General features: G+C 36.3%; 1 protein-coding gene across 2 annotated transcripts in view; it reads right to left on the reverse strand.

The window, feature by feature from the left end:
* LOC106879963 (uncharacterized) overlaps positions 1–15,930 on the reverse strand; it is a 170,051-nt gene extending 154,121 nt beyond the window's left edge. The window contains exon 1 of one of the 2 annotated variants that reach the window (XM_052971132.2): positions 15,824–15,930. The gene's annotated coding sequence lies outside the window, so the exon portion shown is untranslated. Of the gene's footprint in view, positions 1–6,360; positions 8,005–15,823 lie in introns of those variants that run through there. The other variant, XM_052971131.2, reaches the window with a different exon arrangement.
* Positions 15,931–16,378: the final 448 nt, after the last annotated feature.

Below are 16,378 nucleotides of genomic sequence, written 5' to 3' on the forward strand. Positions count from 1 at the left end.
TGAACTTGCCTCACCAGCAGCCGAGTTACAGACCAACCGATTTGTCCTGTTTAATACGTCTTCTTGTTCAACTTCATTTTATTTCAGCATGATGCTAACCACTTCAACTTCCGAGGTGTTCGACAGTAATCGCGTCCCCTTGCTTCCAATTTGAGTGAAATAATCCTCGACACTTTCAGCTTCTACTGTTGCAGCTCAAGAGCCGTGATGTACTAAAGCAATGGGAGATGACACTTTCGATAGAACAAGTACGGGATGCTAAGTGGTTCCAAATGGTCGCTGCTTATAGTGAACACGGAGTAGCTCTCGCTGTATAATACAGTGATAATAATTGTTGTTGTTGGCACTCCGTCGCTTACGACGTCGAGGGTTCCAGTTGATCCGATCAACAGAACAGCCTGCTCGTGAAATTAACGTGCAAGTGGCTGAGCACTCCACAGGCACGTGTACCCTTAACGTAGTTCTAGGGGATATTCAGCGTGACACAGTGTGACAAGGCTGACCCTTCGAATTACAGGCACAACAGAAACAGGAAGTAAGAGTGAGAGAAAGCTGTGGTGAAAGAGTACAGCAGAGTTCGCCACCATCCCCTGCCGGAGCCTCATGGAGCTTTAGGTGTGTTCACTCAATAAACACTCACAACGCCCGGTCTGGGAATCGAAACCGCGATCCTATGACCGCGAGTCCGCTGCCCTAACCACTGGGCCATTGCGCCTCCACGGTGATGATAATAATAATAATAATAATATAGATTTCTAACTTTGGCATAATAAAGCTAAATATATCAAAGAATATTCTGCATTATTCACAAGTTCATAAATATCGATCATTGCTATTATATGAGTTATTTCCCTTGCTTGTTTTCATCGAATTTTAAAACATGCTTAATGGGAGTTTTTATATTGGTTTCAAATTTTGGCACAATGCCAACAGGCTCGGGTGGTGGGGAGGCGTAAGTTGATTACATCAACCCCGTGCTCGACTGGTATTTATTTTATCGACCCCATAAGGATGAGAAGTAAAGTCGACCTCGGTGGAATTTGAACTCAGAACGAAAAGACGGGCAAAATACCATTAAGTATATTGTCCGGCGTGCTAACGATTCGCCATTTTGGAGAGTTCCTTTTTTTTTATTAACTGCTTGGATAATCTTTGATGCTCAAGTTTTTCAATTCACTATCATACATGTTAAACCCTACCGTACTGAATAAAGATTTACTGTTTTACATGCTATGATTATTTTGTCGACTGCTGAGGGAAATTTGGCTTCAATTCGGGAAAAATATTAGCTATTATCTCAGAAATAATCACCATGAGAACTGAACAAAATGGATGAAGATACTGACAAGTGCTCGTGTAACAAATGTATTCACTTAGTTAAATGCTATTACTCTTTACCTAAAATGAGTTATGTATTTTCAGCATTTGCACTGACCATCGCGTGTAAACACAGTAACAAACACAAAGGAAATAATACCAAATTCAAACCAAAACTAAACAGGACAAACAACACAAACAAACGATTCATAATTTAACACACTGTTAAAAGAGAAACACGTATTTTGAATCCGATGCATAAATATTGGGGAAATTGGGGTGTGAAAAATGCTGTATTGCCAGAAATGAATAAATTAATACAAGACAAAATTGATGACAATCCAAATAAATTGCCGGCCTCTACTGTCGGAAACCTGGGAGTAAAACAAAGACAATGAATAAATTATCAAAAGATGAATGCGTTTCCATACTAGATGCGAAGAATATCACAATATATACGTATAATAACTGGAGAGAAAATAATTTTAATCTAGGAGTAACTCGGAATCCAAACAAAGAAATACAAACGGAAATACAATGAGCAATAAGCAAAACACAAAGAATGAAACTAAAAACATCAAAATTATAACTATTGAGAACATAAATCAAAAAGACAGGATTTAGGGCAAGCAAAACAAAAAAAAATAATAATATAGCGACAATCCAGAATCTCTTGAGAATATGAATCAATGAATAGAGAACCGAATGATCACTTATGAAAATTCGAATACAAGAAAATATGGGAAAGCCGTAAGATGGACATTTTCAATATCAAAGTAATCTAAAAATGGAAATAGTTGAAGAATTAAAATTGATACAGGGTCTTTCTCTAGGTTAAAGAAGGTTACTACAGAAAACAAACAAAAAAGTTTGCGTAAAAACAAAAACAATAGCAAAAACACCAAAGAGAAATACAAAATTAGCCATCAAAGATCTGCTGTAAACAGATATATCAATATCATCAAGATAAAACAAATTTATCTATGTAGGAATTACATGAGTCATAAAGGAAACTTAACACTTCAGAAAAACTTCAAATATAGAAGCAACAACTAAAACTTTTAGAAAATAAAAGAAAATATTATTTAATCTTTAATGATGGTGACTGGAGGCGCAATGGCCCAGTGGTTAGGGCAGTGGACTCGCGGTCATAGGATCGCGGTTTTGCGTTGTGAGTGTTTATTGAGCGAAAACACCTAAAGCTCCACGAGGCTCCGGCAGGGGATGGTGGCGAACCCTGCTGTACTCTTTCACCACAACTTTCTCTCACTCTTACTTCCTGTTTCTGTTGTGCCTGTAATTCAAAGGGTCAGCCTTGTCACACTGTGTCACGCTAAATATCCTCGAGAACTACGTTAAGGGTACACGTGCCTGTGGAGTGCTCAGCCACTTGCACGTTAATTTCACGAGCAGGCTGTTCCGTTGATCGGATCAACTGGAACCCTTGACGTCGTGCCAACAACAATGATGGTGACAAAAATAAAACTGATCAATTTTCAAGCTGTCGTCTACTTTCTGCGAGTGCAAAAGTCTCGTGGGACTAGACTGATGCTCTTCTTGTGGCCAACTCCGCATCTCTATTGCACTCAGGGTGGGAGCCGACGTTTGTGGGGGACTGAGATGTCGCTGTGGTAGGTCCCTCGACTCCATAGGTCATCATGCTCTGTCTTGCTGCCAAAATGCTGGTCGTTTCGCTCGTAACACTGAGTTAAACTTAATCATTAAGCGGGCTTTTGCTCAAGTTAATATCCTCTCAGTTCTGGAGCTGGCGGGATTATCCAGAAGTGATGGGAAGAGACAAGATGGTCTGATCCTTTGTCCCTGGCTAAGTGGTTGGTGCCTCATCTGGGATTCCACAGTCTGCGACACCTTTACTCTATCCTGCATCCTGGATGCTGAGGTAAATGTGTGGGTTACTGCTTCTGTAGCTGAACGCAACAAAATCCTTAAGTATCAGAACTTGTCATTGAATTATCTCTTCCAGCCCATGGCGTTTGAGACATTTGGAGGGGCTGGGCAGCAAACGGCTAAGTTCTTGTCATCATTGGCGGCTCGCCTTACAGAAGTGATGCCCGTGAGGGTGCTTGGCTGTTCCAACACCTTAGCCTCGCCATCGCCCGTGGCAGTGCCGCGTGCCTGTTAGCTTACTTCAGTAGGTTCCATTGAATCTTGTGGTGTGCAACCAATTGAGGCACTTGGTGTTGAATTGATGTGCTTTTTTCCTTTCTTCTCTCGATTTTTTTTTCTTTTTCCTTTCCTTTTCTTTCTTTATTCCTCTTTTACCATTTTTATTTTTGGATATTGGATTTAACAGATTCAGGTACGAATTAATTCTAAAGTTGACTGTGTTTAATTCATGGATAAAATAAACTACTATGAACTGTTCCTAAAGAGAAAATTCTGCAGAAATACCACATAACTAAAAGAAACTGTACCCAGAATCAAAATGTGATTGAATCAAAAGAACTTTGCTAAATTATTGTTAAAAAAAAAAGGTGACAGTTCTTTTAACGGAAAATAAATTATTAGTTTCCAATCCAAAACGATCTTGCCAAGAACTATGAAAACAGAAAATAGTGACGCATCTATGCTAAGAGAAGTAAAAGATTAGTGAGAGGGCGTATCGTGAATACATGGATTGCAAATGGGCTGGAATTTTTGAAGTAAGAAACACAGCTACAAAACTGATGATAAGAAATATCGAGAAGAAATAATCCAAGAAATAGGACCAGATTCTACAGAATAAAAACAATTCCAAAACGTCAGGAAATGACAACATATCAAAGATCTGGATAAATTATTTATATTACGTCCATGAAGTTCTTAATTTTTTTTTTTTTTAAATAATAAGAATGATTTATTGAAAAAAATCCAGAAACAACAACTGACTGATTCAATGAGTAAAAAAAAGTTGCTTTAATCCTCAAAACTGATGAAGTATTAAACGAAAAAAGAAATGATAAATTTTGAATTTGCTTGCCTAAATTATATAAAACTTTAGCAGTATTATCATTGCAAAGGACAAATGCTGTGCTGAAAAATTAAAAAGTAAGCACACTTCTAGAAGTAATGGAAGCGAATCGCTAAGTTCATTTGAATGTAAAGATCGGTTTTTGATTTAATAGTCGTAGCTGAAGGCTGAAAAAGAAAGATTTGTTTGAGCATGGATCTATCAATTACCAAAAGATTTTAATAGTATCTCTTAACCATGGATTCTGGAAGCATTAGCCATGAATAAGTAGTACCAACGATAGCAAAGTACTTCAGATATGCTGTAAATAAATGGTAAATAATTTCACTATACAAGAATGAAGCGTTAAAAGGAAACTAATCTCCACTAGATGTAGAATATTCCAAAAAGATTCCTTTTCTCTCTTGTTGGGCTGTCTGACGTTAACACCTTTAATACGGGAGAAAAATTGTTATAGTATTATGAACAGTAAATTAAATATATTACCAACGCTAGATAAGAAAACATGGACGTATTTGGAATAGGCCACCCGTAAACCAACGCTGAAAGATTATATTTACCACGAATGATGATATGGGGATTTTTTGAAACTAGAACAGTTTGACAAAATATTTACTGTAGGATTACAAAAATATCTAGCAATTTACAGCGGAATTACTGTAAACGGCCGCAAAACAATGAAATTATTTGTTTATTTATTTTTTCAGTCATGCCGACTAATATGAAACTCGAGTAGTGTGAGAAGAAACAATAACATAATATATTAAAAACTGCTGACGACAACACTGCCTCGCCATCACAGAGGAAGGTAGAAGAAAACAGAATTAAAGAAAATCCCGGCATGTCTGCAGAAGACTATAGCTTTTCAGATATATCGTTGTCCGAGGAGGAGATTTTGGAAGTGGTCCGGAAGATGGACAATAAACTGAAAATGGATAAAAGGAATTTTGCCGACGTGGCAAAATGTCAGGAGACAGAAATAAATATTGAGGAATTCGGAAGGCATAAAAATAAAATTAGTTTCGAAGTAAAACTGTCCCCTCCGCAAGGCATACGAAACAGCATAATGGAGAGAACAATTATGTATCGATCCTTTTCGACATGCAAAGGTAAGATCGATATTGTGACTACGGAACAGGTAGAAAAGGCGCTGAAGCCGATATGGAAAGATATCGTATACTTGGCAAGAGGTCGATATTTGGTGTAGTAGGGGTGAGGTTCCGAAATGCAATATTAGCGAAAAAACAGGCGGCGTCAACTATCAGGAGTGAAGAAGTGGTGCTTTTGCCCACTTACCGAGGAATGAGAGCTACAAGAATCAGTGTAGAAGGGATCCCACCAGAAATTGATGTGGCCTGGGTGGCAGACGCTGTTCTCCTTGAAAATGAAGAAAGCATAGTGGTTCTCCAGGCCACTCAAAAGGATAGCGTAAATTGGAAGGGACATCTGAACCTGATAGTGAAAGGATCGAATGAAACTCCGGAAAGAATCACCGAGTCAATAATAATAGATGAAACATTAATGACAGTCGGGGACGGAAGGCAGAGTCCCACGCTGCTTTAAATGTGGCCTACCACATTAGAGCAGACTGTACTACAAAGACCAAAAAAGCAGAAGAGAAACAAACAATATGGAGGAGGGAAAAGAAAAGAAACCGGTGAGTTCCAGAAAGGAAGAGAGAGTAGCAGAAACAGAGAATAAATAGGAAAAGGCCACAGGAAGAAAGTGGAAGAAGGCAAATGATTTGAACTGTAAACCCCAACCCACACCCATCCCACTACACCCTCTCAGACCCACCCTTCCCCTGCAGACACCAAGCCTACCCATTCCTATCCGGCACAAAAGACAAAAGAAGTCAACCACACACAAAGAAGTTCAAAATCCCTCTCCCAAATCAAAAAAAAAAAAAGGAAAAAGTGTAAAGCCTACATAGTATATAATAATGAATTGTTAAATGCGGTGTTATCATGGGATGAGGCAAAAAAAGAAATTGGAACTAGTGGGTACGATAATATTAAGGAGTGGCACAGGTGTGTGCTACCAGCTAAAAAACAGGAAGAAATAATACATACGTTTAAAGAGGGTTACAGTTCATGGGAGTTGGATTACGACTGGGATCTACTTCGAAGTTACACTGGTTTTATCTGTAAACAATCTCCGCGTTGGATTTCTTTTGTGTAGTGCCTTACTTTTAATATCACATCACACTCTTCTTACAGTTTCTGGAGGGTTATATCCTGTTTCGTTTCCTTCTCTGCGAGAATTTTCCTTCTGACTTCTGCGTCCTTTTTAGCAGTAAGTCCCTGAACAAAAATCAGGCACATGAACGAGTCTGCAGTTAGTTTATCCTGTTTAAATCTCTCGCACTCTCTATTCACTCTACCCACTTATGTGGTAAAGTCTTCGTCATCACTTTTCTCCTTGTTCAAACACTTCCAACATGTGTTGAATAACGTTGTTTTTTCACTGAACATCTTACATAAAATGTCAACTGCGTCCATGAAATTTATGTCAGAAACATTTTCCAGGCAATATAAAGTTACAATATTTCTCATGCTCTATCGTCACCAGTTTCTTCAGAAATAGTCGCGTTTTCAATTCGTTCATCCAATCTTGACATTGTTTTTCGAAATTTTTTTCAAATTTTCGGTAATATGAATTTGCTATATGGTCTGGTGAAAACGTATTTTCTGGTTTTGTTACCAACTTCATCAGTTTTAGCTTTTGTTGCTGTAACATTTGTTGTTTTCTTGTTATTCTTTGAGTTATTATTGTTGCCGTTTGTGCAACTCAGCTAAACCCACTAACAAGTTTTCCATAATTTTACAGATTTTTCTTTAAATAAGTACAACAAAAATGTTTGTCACTTTTCTGTCGAGTGTTTAATTTCTCCACGTGAAAAATTTTTCAAGGTTTTCCGCGTGAATTGTTTATTTGCTCGTGAAAAAAAAAAAATTTTTTTCAATGTTGTCAGCGTTAATTGTATATATATCCTCGTTGCCACTCTTATAATGTGGATCGTCGTCCACTCGTATGTTATTGCCGTCACTGTAACATTCTTGTCGCCACTATTATGTTGTGGCGATATCCCACGTCAGATCTTAGACTCGTTGATAGCTCCGCATAACAATGACTTTGAAGCGTCTACCTTGACGGTAACTCGAACTCGTATATATTACGTAACTGACACTGACTCCAACTGAGAACTCGTACAGCGACTTTACCACTACTGACCTCCTACAACAACTGACTGTCTGACTTTGTCACGTGTGAAGGAGATTACCATTTTCATTACAACAATATATATAAGGTATATGTATATGAACACATATATATGCATATCGTTTGTTTCTTAAGTATTTCTGTCAAATATATGAAAATACAATTTAACATGAAACAGAAGGATTATTCAATGCTCTTAGTAGAGTATATATTTATAAACCATTAGAAACAAAATGTTAACAGTGGCGCATTTGTTCCAGCTCTTTTATGTTCTGGTTTTAAATTCTGCTAAAATCAAGGTTGCATTTCATATCCTTGGGAATGATAAAATAAAGTACCAGTCAAATACAAGGGTCGATTGAATCGACTGACCCTCCTCATTAATTTCTGTCTCTGTGTTTATGTAAGAAATTATTAAAGGATTGATTGGTCAAATCATTATGCTTTGCAGTATTAGTTTTGATACTTTACATTCAGAATACAAAAGTACAAATACAGCTGAGATCAAATTTACCTTTCATCTTTTCGGAGTCGATAAAAAGGAAATACCAGTGATGTTCTGGAGTTGATGTAATCATCTCCTCACTCAAAAACGAAAAAAAAAAAAAAAAAAAAAAAGAAAGAAATTCAGTCATTGTACTTTTGTTAGGTAAAAGTAACGACCATGGGATTGCACCTAGAAAGTTACCCTCCAAGGCACAAGTCCGAGCAAAGTTTATGGAAGACCAGCAGTCACCCATGCATACCAGCCTCCCCTCTCCAAACCACTGATTTTATCCAAGGGAAAGGCAAAGACTGATCTCTGGGATTGGAACATTGAACGTGAACAACTGGTACATATGCTCCGAGGCATTTCCCCACCATCTAACGAATTTACCAGCACATCGACTTAATAACAAAAGTTATTTCTAATTTTGGCACAAGGTTATTTTGAATGGGAAAACAGGATGAAAAACGAAGTTGACCTCGGCGGAATTTGAACTAAAAACGTGAAGCCAAACGAAATGCCACTATACATTTTATCCAGTGTGCTAACGATTCTGCTGCCTTCTTAATGATAATTATAATCCTTTCTACTAAAGGCACAAGGCTTGAAATCTGAGGGAAGCAGGACTGGCTTGAAATCTGAGGGAAGCAGGACTAGCCTGAAATCTGAGGGGAGGAGACTAGTCGATTATATCGATTCCAGTGTTTAATTGGTACTTAATTTATCGACCCCAAAAGGATGAGAAGGCAAAGTCAACCTCAGCAGAATTTGAGCTCACAACGTAGGGGAAGACGAAATGCCCGCTAAGCATATCGCCCGGCGTGCTAATGATTCTGCCAGCTTGACGCCTTCTTAATGATAATAATAATAATAATAATAATAATCCTTTCTGTTATAGGCACAAGGCCTGAAATTTAGGGGATGGGGATAGTCGCTTACATCGACCCCAGTGTTCAACTGGTACATAATTTATACACCCCGAAAGGATGAAAGGCAAGGTCGACCTCGGCAGAAGTTGAACTCAGAATGTAGCGATGGGCGAAGTACCGCTTAAGCATTTCGTGCAGCGGGCTAACGATTCTGCCGCCTTCTTAATAATAATAATAAGAAGAAGAAGAAGAAGATGACCATGAAGAACAAGGACAAATTCGAAAAACAACATACAGCAAAACATTTTATTGCCATGATTATCACCTTCTTCTGTATCATAATTATTGCTGTCATGAAAAATAAACAACAACCACTGCCGCCACCATAACCATCACGTTACCAAAGCAACAAACATAAACGAAGAAAACTAATCACAACAACAACAACAACATGAAAATTAGGTCCATGAAAATAAAAATTAAAAAATGAACTAAAAATTGAAAAGAAATCTACTTCAAATAAACAATAAAAACAACAAAGAATGACACAAGAAGAAAAAGGAGACGAAGAGGAGGAGGAGCTGAGAAGGGGAAGTGGAGGTGGAGAAGAAGATATGAACAAATGATCAGGAGGTGAAATAATGACAGATGAGTTGATGTGAGTGCAGTTGTGCAGCAAGCGGTGCAATAGGTGCATTGGTGACAAACATAGACAATTAATTAGCTGACTTATACTGGACTTCTATTGAAATACATATATACGAGCACATACGTATAATAAATTATGTGCATATATATATATATATATATATATACACACACACACACCCACATACATAAACATACATAAATACATACATACACATGCACACACATACACACACACACACACACACTAATGAATGTAGCCGTGTGTGTAGGCACCAATACTAAGAGGTGGCAGGTCTGTGTGTGAAATGGGGGGTGTAGTCGCATGAGTGTGGGCGGCGGGATTGAGCACCGGAAATGGAGGCGGAGACAGATGGTCATGATGATATAACAATAAAAATTATTAGAATGGTGAGGTGCATCATCTTGCACTTCCACTAGTAGTAGTAGTAGTAGTAACAAAAGAAGAATTAAACAGATAAGGGTAAAGAATAATGTATAAACACACACACACACACACATATATATATATATATATATATATATATATATATATATATGTATGTATCAAATAAGGAATGGATCTATCGAATACTGCATTAAAAGTGCAAATCAACCAACCAGCCAACGCCAGCAGGAGTAAAAATAACAATAAAAACAACAGCAACAACAACAACAACTGCATCAGCCAACTCCCAGGAGAAGTCATCCATGAATAAATAATAAAATGAAAAGCGAATTAAATAAAAACAAAGCACTATACGTGTGTGTGCTCGCGCGCGCGTGTGTGTGTGTGTATATATATATATATATATATATATATATATATATATATATATATATATATATATATATGTATGTATATGTATATATATATATATTTATATATATATATATATATACATACATATATATACACATATATATTTACACACAAATATATAAACATATATATATACACACACACACACACACACACACACATATACAAATATGTATATGTGTGTGTGTGTGTGTCTGTTCGTGTATGCATATATATATATAAATATATATATATATATATATATATATATATATACACACTCAAACACATACATTTTATGTATATAAAATATATATGCATGGAAAATATGATGAATTATAAGATGTCTAGAACCGCATGATGTGTATGATATATGCATATAAGCACATATTCACATAAACATACGCATACATATTGCCATCTACATATTCTATGTTAATTCATAAATATATGGGCATGTATGTATGTATGTATGTGATACGGAGATACATATATGCAATTGAATATCAAGTGAAGAGTGGAGATTTATTCACATCTAAAACTTTTTCACTAAAAAGTTTTCTACAGCACAACAACACATACATATGTGTGTATGCATGTATACAGAGAGAGAGAGAAGAAGAAGAAGAAGAAGAAGAAGAAGAAGAAGAAGAAGAAGAAGATAAGGCTGTAATTTTAAGAAGTTAAGAACTTTGCTTCCTAACCACATGGTTTCAATTCCAGTTCGGTCCGCTACATTGGTCAAGCCTCTTCAGCCTACCAAATCTTTGTAAGTAGATTTTGATCGATGGAAACTGAACTTTAAAACAATGATTATGTGTATGCATACATACATACATACACGTATACACGCGCACGCACACGCACACATACATATTTACACACATTTATAGTGACCATTGGTTTCGCATCGATAAAGCACAAGGCCTTATGGATGGCTCGTGAGACTCAATGGCAAATGCATGCCTCTTCAAACTGGAGTCTGACTCCCATCGAGTCTCACGAGCCATCTCCTAGTGGCCAATAAAGAAAGAATTATTATTATTATTATTATTATTATTCCTTCGTAACACAGTGTAGGTAAAAATGCACCGGAGTCTTTAGTCATCTGTCAAGTCACAACAAGGACTCAGACAGATAATACTTTCCTTAAGATGTGCGCTGTGCCCAATTAGGCTGCTTTTTGCAAGACATCAATCTTGAGAGAGATTATATATATATACTAAAACTAAAATACACTAATTAAACTAAAATTAAAATTGAGCATCAATTGCTATTAGATAATAAGTAAAATGCTTGGAAAGAAAGAAAATATTCAAAGACTATTAAGAGGAGAAAACTAAATTGAAGAAAAATCAAAATAAATTTTCAAAAAATCAAGTGCAGAATCAATGTTAAAGGAAAATAATGATTAAATAAATAAATGAGAATAAAGTAGAACAGATGATATGCAATTTATCCAATGTCAACAGATTTAATCGTATTTTCTGATTTTTATTTCAGACATTATTACTATTATTTATATTTGGGGATTTTCCATTGTAGTTTAATCCTTTGCTTGTTCTGTATCAATCAGTTTTTTTTCTTTTTTATGATTGAAAGGCTTACGGTCTGCAGTGAATAACAACTTCATTCTGTTTGTTTATCAATTAGGGAAGCATTTCTTTCATTATATCTAGCTTCTGTTTCTCTTCTTTCTCTTCAGTGAGATAGGATGAGTTCCTTTAAAACCTCAGTGAAAATAATATACAATTACATATATTCTGAGTTCATGTAAGACAGATATATACTGTGTTGTTATGCTTACAGTTACTCTTTGGTGGATAATTTTCAGTTACTCTACAATTACATCCAAACATTATATCCTTAGCATCTGTGTCTGCATTGTTAAGATATATAGCTTTCCTATGTGTAAATGCTTAGAATCAGCATTAGAAATTTTTGAAATATTCCACCATTCCGGTCATTTTGAAACTAATGGCAACACTGGCTTGACAAAGCAATACGATTGTAAAAAATATATATGTATAAAAATACATACTTACACACACACACACACACACACACAGAAAGATAGGCACATACATATGTACACACACACACACACTTATACACACAAGCACACACACATACAGACGATGATCGAAAACAAAAAGAAGTAAAACAATGAAAGCAAGAAAACAAATAAGATTATAAAATATAGAAAAGACTAGTAGATCTAGACAAGGAGAGTGAGAGAGAGAGAAAGAAAAGGAGAAGAAGAGAAAGAAAGAGAGTGAGAGAGCATGCGTATGAATATGGATATGCGTGGGTGGTGTGTGTGTGTGTGTGTGTGCATATGTGTTGGAGTATAATATGTTTGCATTCTGCTGCCAGTGTGGACAACATCTGACATCTGTGTAGAAAAACTGATATTGAGGTGATGGATATAGGTGGGTGGATGGAAGAAGTGTTTGTTGCTGGCGAAACTGATGGTGGTGGTGGTGGTGGTGGTGGTAGAAGCACTTGAACAGAACCGGTGTGGTCACTGATTATGAGTATTCTTGGAAGGAGTAGGAGAAAAGGGTGACACATTGTGGGAGGTCGAGCGTAGGTGTTTACGGTAGTGATGGTAATGGTAGGAATGATTGTGGAGAAGATGATGATGATGATTGTGATGGCGGTGATGATGTTGATCCCAGTGATGATAATGATCGTCCTCATGAAAAAAGATAGTAGTGTAGCATAGAGGGAAAAAAAGAGAGAATGAGAGAGAGAGAGAGAGGGGGGAAGGAGAGAAAGAGAGAGAGCGAATGAAAAGAGAGTGTAAAGTAACAGAAAGTTTAGTAATGTTATGGAAAAAAGTAAGGGGTTGGTAGATAAAAAACCAACAGCAAATAATAATAATAATAATAATAATAATAATAATAATAATAATAATGATGATGATGATGATGATGATGATTATAATTCAAAACGAAAAATCGAACAAAAGAAACAAATCAAAACAAAAAAAAACAATTACCAGTTGATAGCTTCTTAATGGGTGATTTGGTAATTTAGTCGTGGGAGTAACTCTCTCTCTCTCTCTCTCTCTGTCGCTCTCTGGATATATACATATATGGGGGGGGGGTGTATGCGTCCGTGTGTGTGTGAGTACAAAAATATACAAATATGTATAAGCATACATACGTATATATAAGTGTATGTATATGTACATGTGTATGTACACACACTCATATATATGTAATGCTGGCGTTATCATTTGTAGCCAGCATCAGTTTGACTCAAGACATTATAATACAAAGAACTGATACGGTTGTGTGTAACAAAACTATTGTGTACACACACACTACATACATACATATATACACGCACAGATCCACACACATAAACCAGTACATTTCAGTAATTATTTCGTAATTTGATAAACCAACTCTAGTCTAACAAAAAAAGGGTATTTTAATAAAAAAAAATGTGCGCTCATGTTCTTGATAAGCTTTCTTATATGATTAACTCACGAATCTTCCTTCAGCTTTGACGATTGCTTCCACACAGGACCGGAATTGTTGACATTCATCCACTAAACGTTTCTTATTGTTTTCAGACATCACCCAGACAATGACAGCCTATAGGGAAAGTACGGTATAGTGAGGATATTGTTTTCTTTCTCTTTCAATAACGATCTAAATATAGTTGTTCTTGGGGATTTAATCTAGCGAGTTTGAAGACCACAAGTCTGTCGTCCCAAGATCGTAATGATTGTCTAAAATCTTGGGTAATGTGAGCTTTATGAGAAGGTGCTAAATATTGTTAAAACACGTGTGGCCTTCTACATACTTCATCCAGAGCTTAACAGCTGCCTCCAACTCCTCAACATGTCTAACAGCATTAAATCTAAGATGCCCTGGGTGACATGGCATGACCTTTGTTACCACTCCTAAAACCATCTCAGTTGTTGAAAACTTAGTGTGCATCAAAAAGCTCTGACAGTAACCATTTGACATTTCTCCTGTTAGACTTTTGGGTTTGCTTGAACGTTTTCTCATTAGAAGAGAACCAATGTATGCCATATTCTTGAAAGGTTCTAACCTCATTAAGTAACCGCTTGACCACTAGCGTAGTTAGAGTGTGTGTCGACTGGGGCAGTCCTTCCGTTTGCTGCCCTCGGTCACTACAAAAAACATATATTGCCTACAGCAGACCTAAAAGCTAAAAGTGCCACCCAGGGTGGACCACCCCTACCGCCCCCTATTAGCTACACTAGTTCGCTTGGCACAGATGAAATGGTTTTCCTCTGTCCTTGCAGACATGCATTGACCTCTCTTCAGTACGGACGACTTGTATCAAATGTTTTTGTGTACAACAGACCTAATAATCCACTCCTACGCCGGAAGTTCTTTGTTGATGGATCCTATTGATATTTCGGGATCACCATTGATGTTTTGAACATATTGGATGAATTGCAGCGTCTTTACAATGTCCGAGTGTTTGAAATGTTCTCCCCTCCTCTCTCTCTCTCTTTTATACATTTGAAACATTCCCGCCAAAGGTTTTCAGTTCCATCTGAATGTTGTATACAAGAGATTTTACAATATTTACAAAGTTGGCAATTAGTAAATCATTGTGTTCTGCTTATATAGCAACAATGACTTTCCATTTCTTAGCATTTTATCTGCCACAAGAAGATCTGAAAGAAATATAAATATTTTGATTTTGAAGAGACTTATGATTAGGTGTCCTCCAATGCCTTTTACACATTATATATATATATATATATATATATATATATATATATATATACACATACATACACGCGCGCGCGCACTTATACATATACACGTGTGCATGTATACATTCATACATACAAACGTTTGTGTGCGTGTGTGTAAGCGCGTTTGTAAGACTATCGATCTATCCGAATATCCATATATATTTATCTTCACTTTTTTCGTTACTTTCTTACGTTACTCTTTCTGCCGTGTTTGCTCCCTTCCACCCCTATCTCTCTTTCTTGCTTGGCAATAAACTCTTGTATTTGAAAGCTACGGTAATTCCTATAACTACTATTCTCCGTAACACATTTATTACTGAAAACGTCACCCATATGTATTTTAATTTCACGACATTTTGACTTTGTCCAGTTTTATTGACTATACATGTCTACACAGCATTAAAAAAAAAAACCTATGTGAACACTAATTGTTCAAACACCTTCTTCCGTCTGGTGAAGCTATATTTTTGTACATGTCTGCCAGAAACATACTCATAGCGATAGAAGTTTCAACATAATCGTTTCTTCATGTAATAATATTAATCCATCTTAATGAATTGAGGGTTGTGATAAAAAAATTTTTTTTTAAGTGTCAAATGATTAATTTATTATTATTATTATTATAAAACAACCGTATCTTCGTTACTCTTGAAATGCTTTATTTTCTTTGTGTGTATGTTTCAGTATTTAAAAAAAGTGTAATTTCAAAAACTAAATGCACATGTGTTGTAATTTATGCATTTGCTAATGTTACCTTGTGTATAATTGCTCCTGGTTCTTCTTTAGCTTTGGAAAGAAATGACAAGTGATGTAGAAAATGAATCGTTAAAACAACAGAATTCCATTTTGAAAGAATGATATGTAATCAAGGGAAGTCACTCTTCTTTGATCCCGTATTATGTTACTGTAAATGTTTGTTTTGATTATATAAGCATGAATGTACCATGCTAAGACGACGTCTCAAGATTATGTGTAAGCAAAAGAAATGTTTTCTATTCCACATGTGTTTCTGAAAAGTTGAGCAACGAAAGCGTTTACACGCAATATAAAAACTTCTTTCCATAAGATTCCGCGTCGATGTGTTTTTGTAAAAAATAAAATAAAGACATCTAACTATTTAAAAACTTTTAAGAAAATCTCTTCTCTCTCTCTCTCTCTCTCTCACTCACACACACACACACACACACAGACTCAATGAGTATACACATAGAATGAGTATACACAATGAGTATACACATAGAATGAGTATACACAATGAGTATACACATAGAATGACCACGTGTAGGCGTCTTTTTAGCTTCACTGTTCT

The sequence above is a fragment of the Octopus bimaculoides genome, chromosome 10, assembly GCF_046866305.1.
Source record: "Octopus bimaculoides isolate indiv1 chromosome 10, ASM4686630v1, whole genome shotgun sequence".
Classification (NCBI taxonomy): Eukaryota; Metazoa; Mollusca; class Cephalopoda; order Octopoda; family Octopodidae; genus Octopus; species Octopus bimaculoides.